Consider the following 13,869-nt stretch of genomic DNA (forward strand, 5'->3'; position numbering starts at 1 on the left):
TTTAATAATGGTCCCCACACATCCTTAAATTTATTATAATAACCTTTTTGAACAGCCAACGCTCTTTCCATTTTATACACATGACAAACTGAAGACCACCAAAAACAATAATTCAGTCTTCTACAGTCCTTCCAATTATGTGTTATTTGTTGGATGGCAACTCCTGTTAATATCAATAAAAGCTTGTTATTATTAGCAGATATTTGACATTTAGCTCTCATAGTCAGGCCAAATAAAATTGTGTCATATGACAATGCTACATGGTTCTCTAACAAACAATTTATTTGATCCCAAATAGACTCCCAAAAAGCCCTAATGAATGGACAATAAAACAATAAATGATCTAAAGTTCCAGCTTCAAGATGACATTCCTTCATTTTTTAAAATTTCCCTTCCTCCATTTGCAAACTAATGTACACTTCTCCCTCCATATTTGCTGTAATAGGGGACTAGCAGACCCACAAATACAGAAAAACCGCGAATAACTTTTTCATAAGTTATTCGCTGTTATCTATTAAAAAACCATCATGAATATGGTGAATCTGCGAATAATCTAATTTTCATCTTATATACCGGACCATTCCAGCAAGGACTCGAGCCGGTTAACAAAGATTTAAACGAATATAATATAAAACAATAATGAGAAATTTTTAATAAATTGGATCAGTCCTCAGTTAAGAATCTCTGAAAAAGATACGTTTTCAGATTTTTCCTAAAAAGTGATAGAGATAATGACATTCTGATAATCGAGCGAAGATCGTTCCAAACTTTTACCAAGGCATAGGCTAAGGAGTGTGGGAATTTCCCTAGGGTTTTAATCCCTTTAACAGAAGGGAAGAGCAATTTAAATGTATGTGTATTCCTGGTAGTGTGAAACCGAAGAGAGTTAAATGATAGAGGTAATAAAGGCGGAAAAAATGACATGTAAAATTTTTTTTCGTTCAAAATATTTTTATTAATTTTATAGATAGAAAGATAACAACAGAAGGTCCGTGTAAAATTTTAAAAATTACATTGGCACACTTAAATTGAATTTGCTAGTAAATAGGAAGCCAATGAAGTAACCTCAACAATGGAGAGGCATGATCATATTTATGTCTTCCAAAAATTAATTTGGCCGCAGTGTTCTGAATAAGTTGTAGCCTCTTCAGATTAAATTTGGTTAATCCGATATCGCCAATAGGAAATGACTGCCGTGAGGTCCCGTAGTCTCTCGAGACTACGACGGGAGCTCACGGCAGCCATTTCCTATTGGCGATCTACACGGGGCAGGAGCGAAGGAAGATCGCTCCTGCCCCGAAAGCCTGCTAGACCACCAGGTAAGGCCGGGGTGCTGGGAGGAAGGCTGGAGAGAGGCGGGAACATGGTAAACTATGGGGAGGAGGGGGTAAAAAAATTGTGAATATATGAAACCACGAGTGTGGAAACTGCGAATGGGGAGGGGGAAGTGTAAGACCTTCCTCTAGCAAATAGAACTCCATATTGACATTTCAGCTCTCTCACAATTCAGCTGACCTGAACAAAGCGGCGTCTCTACTTTCTGGTGGATTGTACACAGACCACTAGGCGGGCTGCAAGCGCAACCATGCCATCAGCCTGATAACCCCATCGGGAAACAATGTGCATTATCAGCTATTGACAACCGATCACTATTTATAAAAATATTTGCTGTGCTGCTATTACTATTTATGTGGATTTTGCTCACACCTTCTTCAGTAGTAGCTCAAGCTGAGTTACATCCAAGTATTTCCGTGTCAGGCTCACAATCTAATTTAAATTATTTAATTTTCTCTACAGTTTACATGAATTTATTCAGGTAGTCAAACATTTTTCCTTGTCTGCCTGGCGGGTTCACAATCTATCTAATGTACCTGGGGCAATGGGGGGCATTAAGTGACTTGCCCAGGGTCACAAGGAGCAGCGTGGATTTGAACCCACAACCTCAGGGTGCTAAGGCTTTAACCACTGCGCCACACTCTCCTGATTTGCCAAAGATCTCAAGAAGCAGCAGTGGGATTTGAATCAGACAATCTTGGACGTCAAGCCCGGCGCTCAAGGCTACTCCGCCACTCCTTTAAGTGAAGAATTCAGAACAGAACCTCAAATAGCTTTAGGCAGTTCAGGCATTTTCTTTCCTTTAATAATACTTCTTTCTGGTTTTTGCTGTTGAGATGATTTCTCTAATTCACAAGGGATTATTCAATGAGCTATTTTATATGCCAACCTCCCACCCCCTTCCCTCAATTGGAAGCCATTAATTGATGGATAATTGATAGCTGGTCGCGCACAATTGGGGTTTGATTGTTTGAGCAATCAAACCCCAATTCAAGAATATAATGTAAGGAGCCCCGTCAATCAGTTGACAATGAATGCTGATAATTGTTAATATTTAGTCTCAAGTACTTGAAATCTCACTCGGAAAAGGCAAAATTACCATAAAATGAATTAAAATAACAGCCCTAGTTTAATATGAGAGAGAAAAAGATTTTGGAACTGATGTAAAAATAAGAAAGAGTTAAAGAAAAGAAAAAAAAGACTAGGACTGTGGGAGAGAAGAGGCAGAAGAGAGAAAGTCTAACAACAGACATTATCACCCCTCAGCACCATCTTCAACATTATTCACTTCACCCGCCATTGACCACTCATCATATCACTCAGCACCATGACCATATCCAATACCCTTCACCATCACTACCATCATCCCTCTATGACAGGGGTGTCAAAGTCCCTCCTCGAGGGCCACAATCCAGTCGGGTTTTCAGGATTTCCCCAATGAATATACATGAGATCTATTAGCATACAATGAAAGCAGTGCATGCAAATAGATCTCATGCATATTCATTGGGGGAAATCCTGAAAACCCGACTGGATTGCGTCCCTCAAGGAGGGACTTTGACACCTCTGCTCTATGACAACCACAATTTGACCAGGTCCAGCACAGTATTCCCCTTCTCATGCCCCCACCCCCACCATGCCCCTCCTCCTTTTTTTCCTCCAATCCACTTTATTTATTTATTTGTTCATTTTTATAGCCCGTCCTCCCAAGAGCCCAGAACGGGTTACAATAAAATAAAAATAAAAGTAAAAATTAGGTACTTGGAAATTCCCTAACTGTGGCTCACAATCTAGCGAAAGTACCTCAGAAAACAAATTATTAAATGATAAAAATATATTGTTAATATAGGGTTTTTTTCTTGAACCAAATGCATGGAATTTGTTCATCGTGCTGTGTTGGTTATGTTTAATATCATTTGTCGCATTAAGGGCTCCTTTTACTAAGCTGCGCTAGCGGTTTTAGCGCACGTGCTAGACGCCAACCCCACCAATGATCTGGCGTTAGTTTTCATGCGTAGCGCGAGGGAGGGGGCAGCGCGTGCTAAAACCACTAGCGCAGCTTAGTAAAAGGAGCCCTAAATATCTAAGAAAAATCGATTCCCAAAGAGAGATGAAGAAAAAAAAAGAAGTGTACGGTAGATAAAGACAAAGAAACTACATCAAGGTACAACTAAGAAGCAGCAAACAAAAGAAAGAACAAAAATTAGGCCATCTTACAAAAGGAAAGGTATAATCAAGCAAATCCCACTGTCTCATCCAAATTGGTTGCCCAATGCTTGTAAACTTCCATTTCTCCACTTCTCCTTTCCTCCATTTCTTACTCTTCATTCTTTATCTAGCAGTATTCTCTTTTCCTCTCCCACCCACCACTCATTCAGCGGCATTTCTCCTCTCACCACTGTCCAGCAGCAGGGAACTGGCTTGGAGGTAGGTGAACCCCCTCTGAAATGACAGAGGTGATCAGTGGAGTGCCCCAAGGCTCGGTCTTGGGCCCGATCCTATTCAATATCTTCATAAGTGACTTGGCAGAAGGGCTCCGAGGTAAAATAACATTATTCGCCGATGACGCCAAGCTAAGCAATGTAGTGGGCAAAAGCACAACGGACAAAAACTCGATGCCCGACAATATGATGCACGATCTACTCCTACTGGAGCACTGGTCTAGGACCTGGCAACTCAGTTTCAATGCCAAAAAATGCAAAGTTATGCACCTGGGTAGCCAAAATCCATGCAGGACTTATACCCTTAATGGTGAGATCCTAACAGGAACGGTAGCAGAGCGAGACTTAGGGGTGATCGTCAGTGAGGACATGAAGGCTGCCAATCAAGTGGAGAAAGCTTCATCCACGGCAAGACAAATCATGGGTTGCATACGCAGGGGTTTCGTCAGCCGTAAGCCGGAGGTCATTATGCCATTGTATAGATCCATGGTGAGGCCCCACCTGGAATACTGTGTGCAATTCTGGAGGCCGCATTATCGCAAGGATGTGCTGAGGATGGAATCGGTTCAGAGAATGGCCACCCGGATGGTCTCGGGATTCAAGGATCTCCCGTACGATGAACGGTTAGAAAAATTACAGCTATACTCGCTTGAGGAGCGCAGAGAGAGGGGAGACATGATCGAGACGTTCAAATATCTCACGGGCCGCATCGAGGCAGAGGAAGATGTCTTCTTTTTCAAGGGTCCCACGGCAACAAGAGGGCATCCGTGGAAAATCAGGGGCGGGAAACTGCGAGGTGACACCAGGAAGTTCTTTTTTACTGAAAGGGTGGTTGATCACTGGAATAGTCTTCCACTTCAGGTGATTGAGGCCAGCAGTGTGCCTGATTTTAAGGCCAAATGGGATCGACACGTGGGATCTATTCACAAGGTAAAGGTAGGGGAGGGTCATTAGGGTGGGCAGACTGGATGGGCCGTGGCCCTTATCTGCCGTCTATTTCTATGTTTCTTTGTTTACTCTCTGGTACCCTGCCCAAACCCTGTATATGCTAGCATAGGGATGATGCAGGACATCAGGCATTGAGTCCTCAAACAGGTCAGGTTTTCAGAATATTTCAATTAATATGTATGAGATAGTTTTGCATACACAGCTGAAAGCAGTGCAACATGCAGAAAGTGAAAAACTATCAAACTATCAACTGCAAGAGACAAGATTTTGAACCAACTATTTTGAGGCCCTCGGTATTATAAAGAATGATTCTTTATGGGAAAACTTGTGCCTTAAGTATCCAGCGGTCGCGTTCTGGAACGTTGCCCGCCTCCCTGCTGCGACCTCACGCAAGCGCTTTCCTGCGCTCTGTACACGATTGTGAGGTGGAGTGGAGAGGACAATTGCGTACAGACGCAGGAAAGCGCTTGCGTGATGTTACAGCAGGGAGGTGGGAAATGTTCCAGAACGTAAGGTAACCACTGGAGGCAGTGCAGCTTGCGCATGTGTCCAGTGCTAGAGGAGGTGAGAGCTGAAGGAAGTTGCGGACGTGACCGCCGGACACTTAAGGCACAAGTTTTCCATATAGATTCTTTATAATACCGAGGGCCTCAAAATAGTTGGTCCAAAATCTTGTCTCTTGCAGTTGATACTTTGATAGTTTTTCACTTTCGGCATGTTGCACTGCTTTCAGCTGAAATTTTCAGAAGCAATTAAGGAAAGATTTATAAATTATAGTTTATAAATATTTCCTCAATTGCTTCTGATAATTTCAGATTTCAGATAATTAACATTTTGGATTTATAGGTACTTACCTCGAAGAAAAGAAATCTCAGGGAGAATCCATAATTTAAGAAATATGTTGATACTCTCACCTTCGTCATAGACACAAACAAGCAATGAAAATGACAGCAGACAAAGACCATATGGCCTATCCTGTCAGCCCATCTATATCATCTGCTTCTCTGTCTTTTAAATTTCCCTACAATCTTTTCTCCTTCTGCTTCTATTTCTCTTGCTTTATACATTTTTGGGCCCAACTAACCTAGCAGCAAACAGCTCCTCCTGCTCCTTTCTCTGAATACAGAGGGGTCAATACTCAGTGGTATTCAAACCCACGCTGCTCTTTGTGATGTGATAGGCTCCGGAGTAATCAATGAACATACTTTTTTACAGAAAGGGTGGTAGATGTGTGGAACAGTCTCCCAGAAGAAGTGGTGGAGACAGAGACTGTGTCTGAATTCAAGATGGCGTGGGATAGGCACGTGGGATCTCTCAGAGAGAGAAAGAGATAATGGTTACTGCAGATGGCCTTTATCTGCCATCCTGTTTCTATGTTGAAGTGAGATTTGAGTGCCACTAATTGATGGTGCGAAGGAAGAACTGGCTTTATTTTTCATAGGAATTCCTTTTGTGGTTTGGATATTAATTCGTAAAGAAGTAACCAGTGAGTGACAGCTTCAAGGCAACAATCAAGATTCTGAAGGACAGAAATTTCTGGAAGGTCTAATTGTGGGCTAGAAATGTGTAAATGAAGTTGGATTTTGTCTGTGGACAGTATAGATAAATGCTTGTACCAAAGTCTTGGATTAAGGCAGTGAGATGAGACAGAAAGAGGCTGAATTGCATTGGGGCAAGGATAGACTTTGAGGGGACATCGTGTATCAAAATATATGAATCGGAGAAAAATGTGATCATCTAAGAAAAAGTCCATCTTAGAAATGAATGGAACTATCTTAGCACTGAGTCACTGATACCAATTTCCGTGTCTAGTGAACTGAAGATAATGGTCCACCAAGTCAAAAACCAATACTCATTTTGAAATGTGCCGTGTGTTTCATTTCACATTGCAACAAGTGTCAATGCTGTTCCCTGATGATAACCAAATTGTTTAGGATGAAATGCAATGGTTTTGTTGAAAAAAACTTTAGTAGATGTAGAGACACTTTTTCTGTAATCTTCCAACTAAATACTAGGTTAACAATTGAGTGCGCCACTACTATAAAAGAATAGTAGGACCAAGGGTCAATTTTTTTGAGAAAATGATGAATGGTAGCTCCCTTTCACACACTAGGAAAAAGGTCTTGTGAGAAGCTATTGTCAACCATGTTAAGAAAATATGGATCGAGTAAAATGAGACTTTTTTTTTTTTTTTACCAGCTGCATAACAACTTAGTCAGTAGTGAATGAGGAATATCTCATGATTGCAGTAATTTTCTCTAAGCACATTGTATGGATCTGCATCAACAGTATCATCCGATGATGAGAGAAGCGAAATGTGATTATATAAATGAGACCCTCCAGCAGGTGACTAATCAATCTCTGCGGTTGTTTAAGATGTGCTTTGCTGTTGAGGGCACAGCTGCTCAGGAAGGGACTGGTGGATTTGACTGGTGAGTTAGTGGATCGGATAACATGAAGTTAGAAATTTGAGTGAGTGTATGCTACCTTAGGGTGGGGTACAGTGTAACAGCGACATTGAAGCTAGGGGAAATGAATTATAAATTTAATTGCTAATGAATTAGAAGAGACATTTTATTCTATTTAATTAATGTATTGGATTGCCAGCACAAATCAAATCAAATGAATAGTAAAGAAATATAAATATTAAAAAAACGCATAAAGTATAAAAGACAAAAAAAAGATCATGACTCGAATAATGCACGATTGGGTGAGCCAGTGAAGAGTGCTGCCACTCTGTGCTGTATCAGACAGGTGGCTTTCTGAGATTCCCTACTTGTGTCTCAATTGAGTCTTATAAGTGGTTGGATGCAAGATATAAATTGATGAATTGAAGACCTTAGGGTATGAACATGTGAGAGCCTGTAGACCTGTTCTACCAAAGGATCCATGGGAAGAGGAAAAAATTTTACCAGGGTTAAACTCTGCAGCCTGCCAATTGGACCACTTCCCCTAAGGATGCTGGCCATGTTATGTGATCAGATTGATGAATTAGTCCTTTAAGGAATTGTATATTCCTTTTATTCTGAAAAAAAGAATAGTTACCCCTTTTATTAAGAAGGAATAGGAGGTATATACGAGCAGTTGGTGACCTGTTGGTCAATTTCCAATCAGATAACTGTATCTACTTAAGCCTAACTAAGAAAAACCTCCACAGACTCCAACGGTTTCAGAATGTCGCGGCCAAGCTCATCTTCGCTAAAAGTAAATTTGACCATGTCTCCCCGCTCCTGGCCTAGCTCCACTGGCTTCCGATAATCGCCAGGGTCCACTATAAATGCGCCTGTTTAACTTTCAAAATCCTATATGGTATCCTCCCTCCCTTTATTCCTCTTTCTTGGAATTCCTCAAACCCTAATACCACCAGATCCTCCCACAAATTAAAACTATCCTTCCCCTCGCTAAAAGGCATTTCCCACACAGGAAAGCTAGGGACATCCCTCCACTTCAAAATCACTGAGCTCTGGAACAACCTTACCTCCCCTCTTCGGAACTTGAGCTCTCTCCAAGTTTTCCGCAAACATCTGAAAACCTGGCTTTTCTCAAAAAATGTAAGTCTCCCTCCAACTTAGGAATCAAGGAAACTCTTATATCTTGGCATCCCAAGTCCTCTAAATTTTCTTCACACTTCTACCTCTAACCCTCTGTTGTAGTTCCTTCCTATTTCTCCTACTGTAAACCGCGTCGAGCTCTACGAACGTGGAGATGATGCGGTATACAAACCTAAGGATTAGATTAGATTAGATAATGATGACAGCTTTTCTTGCACAGCTTGTGAGCTTTTTGGAGGAAATTAAGGTATTCTGGTTTTCAGGCTAGTTAGAGCGGTGGTTCCAAACCCTGTCCTGGAGGACCACCAGACCAGTCGGGTTTTCAGGTTTTCAGCCCCAATGAATATGCATGGAGCAGATTTGTATGCCTGGCGCCTCCATTATATGCAGATATCGCTCATGTATATTCATTAGGGCTATCCTGAAAACCCGACTGGGCCTGGTAGTCCTCCAGGACAAGGTTGGGAACCAATGAGTTAGAGTGCTGAGATGGTGTTGTTAGTGAAGGTTGAGAGTTATCGGAAGGCAAACAAATCAAGGATTTGATTTCCTGTGTGTCTAGCTGGACTTTTCCGCCATCTTTGATACTATTCACCATGGGATATTGTTGTAATGAATGTGGAAGCTAGGAATGTGCATGATCAGGTATCGCTTTGTTTCTTTTTCTACTTGAGTGATCATCCTCAATGTGCTGCCTAAGTTGAGAAGCTCTCAGTGGTGTTACCTTCAGCAGGGGTTACCCCAAGGGCTCCGCTGTCCTCCATTATAGTCAGCTTTTTTTATTTAATGCCTCCTGGAGACTTTGTAAATTTGAGGTGGAGTTTTATTTCTCTGTGGACAACTTTCAGCTTTGTGTATATTGTAACGGGAATCAAGAGTTATAAATGGGGTGTTTGAATAGATGTTTGACTATGGTGGCAATGTAGTTGTACAATAATGCACTGTGATCAATTGTAAATACATAATTTGTGTGAAAAAAGTACAATGAGCACGAAATACCTCAGTGCCATTATAACTACTCTCCGCAGTGATTATACTGCCATCTTCCATGGCTAGGCATTATAATCACTGGTCAAATAAAGTGCTCATTAAAAATGTATAAAAGTCAATCAATAATTTACATAAAATTGTAGTGCATGCATCAGCTCACTGCATCTTATTATAATGTATGTGTTGTATCCCTAATAAAGGATGATGATATATACCCTCCGGAAAGGCTATTGTGCCAGGCTTAGCTGGGTGAGGAGACATCTTTGCTACCCTCATTTTGTTTCCTCTGCCTCTCCGCAGTTACTGATTACAGCACGGATTTTTCCAGCAGCGATGAGCCCTGCCTCCTGATGGCTCCAGAATCAAGAAGCCAGATGCTGTGAGAAAGCCTTCCCACACAGCTGAGCAGAGGAATGGTTTTCTTGCTGGCAGTGCTTGCTATAGGGCTAGGCCAAAGGATCCTTTGTGTGACCCCTCATGAGGATTCTGGTATTCTTTACGGTAACTGTGAAACTGAGCTGCCGCGCTGCTCCTGGCAGTGCCCCTGCCGTGTCAGCCCGTCCACCGGATCTAATTGCGCCAATTCTCGGCATTTGCCATGCCGATACTCGCTACTACAGCTTTATAAAAGGACACAGTCGTTTTTAATAATAGATAATTCTTTCATATCTTGAAGGCATTTTTTTGCTTAGTTCATCATATTGAATTTAATTCATCTTTCTCTTTTTTGGTTATTAGTAATGTTGAGAAGAATAGAAATTGGATTTGGGGGGTCATTATTCACACCGCATGAAGCAGCCTGGATAACTCCTGCGGTCGGCACTGACCATGGATAGTTAATTCTGGGCTGTTTCTGGTGACTGGCATTGAATATCTGGGGGGGGGGGAGGGTATTGGGCTACTAAAAGGTTAACTGGTTAAACACCCTCCCCCTCTTTTATCAGGTTTTCTAGAGGTTTTTAGGATGGTCTGGTGAGGTAAGAGCTCTGACGCTCATAGGAATTCTATAAGTGTCAGCATTTACTGCGTCAGCTCACACTAAAAACCCCTAGCGCAGCTTGATAAAAGGGCCCTAAGTCAATATTCAGCACTGACTGGTTACGTTTATAGCGAACAAAGATAAGACTTCTGTTTACCTTAGTTGGATTTGGCAGCTAAACTTAGCCCTCAATGCTGAAAATTGCCAGTTATCGCTCAATACAGCTGGTTAACCTGTAGCTGCTAACCACAAATATTCAGTGGAGATAACCACTTATCTTGCACTGAATGTTTGGATTTAACTGGCTGGATATTGGATTTAACTGGCTAAGTTTTATTTAACCAGTCAGTGCCATTTCTGGCCAGTTAAAAAGCGTTGATTAGTGGGTGGTGGGGTGGGGTTAATTGTTCATTGTAAATTGAATGCAGATAAAATCAAATTTTTCTGAGTTAACCTAAACCAAGACTTGATTCCCCAAACAGTGTCCTTTATAGATGGAATATCTATGAAGATTGAGGCTACCTCTAGGGTTCTAGAGATGTTTCCCAATTTTTGCTTGAGCACGGAACCTTAAATCAACAATATATTGCAAATGAGTTTCTTTAAACTTATGCCGTTGAAATCAGTCTGATATTTTCTTCAAGACCATTTTAGGTTGATGGTGCAGATGGTGATTTTGTCTTCTTTAGATTATTGTAATTCCTTATACAGTAGGACCCCAATTATCTGGACTAACCTCAGCAAAGAGCAATCCAGATAATGGAAAACTCAGATGATTGGGCATTCCTTTTTGCCGTGCTGATACTTGCTACCGCAACTTTGTAAAAGGGGCCTTTAATGAGTACTTTGGACCTTTTTTGATTATTAGCAATGTTGGTGAGAAGAAAAGAAATTGGTTTCTGGAGCCAATATTCAGACTCTGGGAGGCAGCCTAGATACCATGGCCCAGAGCACTAAATGCTCCGAAGCTCATCGAATTTCTATGAAAACTGGAGTGGCGTCGAAGCATTTAGCACTTTGGGCCATGGTGGAAACCTCTATCATGGCTTAGTAAAAGGGGGGGGGGGGTTGGTGCTGTCTAGTAGTGGCCCAGTTAGATTACTGCAATTTTGTGCTGTTTGGTTGTTCATGGACCAGCTTCCAAAGATCCAAAATTCTGATAGGTTGTTGCTTGGAGGACTCAAGTAGAATCATGTAACTTCATTATTATAACACGTATATTGGGAGTCAATGGTGCCTAGGGTGAAATCAAAGGGGAAAAAAGGCAAAACAGACCTAAATGTTTTGCCATATGTACATCTCTGCAGTCCTGAGTTTATCTGATTGCATGCAGGGATGTATAATTTTGCCTATCCTAGGGAATATAGTTGAGAAATCAGAACTACAAGCCCCAGCATGCAATGGGGATAAACTCAAGGCAGGCTAAAATCTATCACTCAAATATGGATCCAGCTGGCCACCCTACAAAGCACCAAAATGTGAAGAAACCTCATAGAGTATCTCATCTTTTCATACACTGTTTAAAATGTTCTGAATATTTGAATGTTCTGGTTTTTCTTAATGATGTTTGATGCTTGATACTTGGAGGCAGCAAGGTTTCTTACCTGAACTGTTTTCAGCTGTAGAAAACTGTTCTTTTAAAGGAATCCTGATGCTACATTAAAAAGCAATAATGTTGATATTGCCTGTATTTTTATTGTAGGTATAACATAAATTAATGTTTATAATCTTACTTCTCACGTTTTGAGTTTATTAATATTGGATTTACTGCCCTTCAGAAGCTTTACAGGGTTTAGAATAATATGATTTTTATGAAAAGGAAAAGAAATACATTTTGTAAAAGGAAAGCACATTGGTAGTCTAGCAGAGGTCAGAGTTTCCTGGCATAAATTCCTCTTACTGAGTGAATAGGAAGAAGTTTATGTTTGATAAGCAGCTCTAAAAAGAAAAGTTTTCAGATTTGGTTTAAATTTATCAAAGGAACATGGGAGGACATTCCAAAGAGTGGGGCCAGTGGCACTAAATATCTGTATAAGAAAGAAATTAAAGCAAATGGTTTACTTTTCAGAAAATTGGTGTAAGTTAACAAAGAATAGCCATTCTATAGCAGACAAATGGTCCATCTACCTAGGGCTCCTTTTACTAGGCTACGCTAGCGGTTTCAGCGCGTGCTAGACTCTAATGTCTCCATTGAGCTAGTGTTAGTTTTTCCACATAGCGCGGGGTTAACGTGCGCTAATCTGAAGTGCGTGCTAAAAATGGTAATGCAGCTTAGTAAAAGGAGCTCCTAGTATCCTATCCTGTCTTCACAGTGGCTAATCCAGGTCATAAGTACCTGGCAAAAAAATCCCAAATAGTAGCAACATTCCATGCTACTGATCCCAAGGCAAGCCGTCTGTCTCAATAGCAGACTATGGACTTTTCCTCCAGGAACTTGTCCAAACGTTAAAAAAAAAAAAAAAAACCCCAGCTACATTAACAATTCTCTTACCATATCCTCTGGCAATGTGTCCCAGAGCTTAACTATTTTCTGAGTGAAAAAATATTTTTTCCTATTGGTTTTAAAAGTATTTCCCTTTAACTTATTCAAGTGTCCCCCTAGTCTTTGTAATTTTTAATGGAGTGAAAAATCAATCCACTGTACCTGTTCTACACCACTCAGGATTTTGTAGACTTCAATCTCTTTTCCAAGCTGAAGAGTCCTAACCTCTTTATCAACTTGGTTGCTCTCCTTTGAACCCTTTCTAATTCTGCTATATCTTTTTTGTGATACAATGACCAGAACTGAACACAATACTCAAGGTGATGTTGTACCATGGAGCAATAAAGAGGCATTATAACATTCTTAATCTTGTTTACCATATCCCTGATCTAATAATTCCTAGCTTGTTTGCTTTTGCTGCTGCTGCACATTGGGTGAAAGATTTCAGTATATTGTTTACAGTGACACCCAGATTTTTTTTCTTGGGCGCTGAACCCTAAGATGGACCCCAGCATCTGGTGATAATGATTTGGGTTATTCTTCCCACTTTGCATTTGACATGAAATTTCATCTGCCTTTTGGATGCTCACTCTTCCAATTTCCTAAGGTCTGCCTGCAATTTTTCAGAGTCTGCTTGTGTTTTAACAACTTTGAACAATTTAGGGCTCTTTTTACGAAGGTGCGCTAGCGTTTTTAGCACGCGCTACATGGAAAATACTAATGCCAGCTCTATGGAGGCATTAGCGTGTAGCATGTGCGGCAATGTAGCGCACGCTAAAACCGCTAGTGTACCTTCGTAAAAGGAGCCCTTAGTGTGTTATCTGCAAATTTAATCACCTCACTTATCGTTCCGATTTCCAGATCATTTATAAATACATTAAATAATACTGGTCCCAGTACAGATCCCTGAACCACTCCACTATTTACCCTCCTCCACTGAGAAAAATGACTATTTAACCCTACCCTATGTTTTCTATCCAATAAACCAATTCCTAATCCACAACTGAACACTATTGCCTATCCCATGACTCTAATTTTCACAGGAGCCTCTCATGAGGACCTTTGTCAAAAGCTTTCTGAAAATCAAGATAAACCACATCAAGCAGCTCAACTTTATCCATGTTTATTCACATTGTCAAAGAA

General features: G+C 40.8%; 1 protein-coding gene across 3 annotated transcripts in view; it reads left to right on the top strand.

The window, feature by feature from the left end:
• The window catches only part of LINGO1 (leucine rich repeat and Ig domain containing 1), a 1,785,251-nt gene that overhangs the window by 1,356,746 nt on the left and 414,636 nt on the right, over positions 1-13,869 (top strand). Inside the window, exon 5 of one of the 3 annotated variants that reach the window (XR_004536892.1) lies at positions 9,566-10,056. The exons of the other annotated variants lie outside the window; for them this stretch is intronic. The gene's annotated coding sequence lies outside the window, so the exon portion shown is untranslated. Of the gene's footprint in view, positions 1-9,565; positions 10,057-13,869 lie in introns of those variants that run through there. 3 annotated transcript variants of the gene reach the window in all.

The sequence above is a fragment of the Geotrypetes seraphini genome, chromosome 14 (assembly GCF_902459505.1).
Source record: "Geotrypetes seraphini chromosome 14, aGeoSer1.1, whole genome shotgun sequence".
NCBI classification, from domain to species: domain Eukaryota; kingdom Metazoa; phylum Chordata; class Amphibia; order Gymnophiona; family Dermophiidae; genus Geotrypetes; species Geotrypetes seraphini.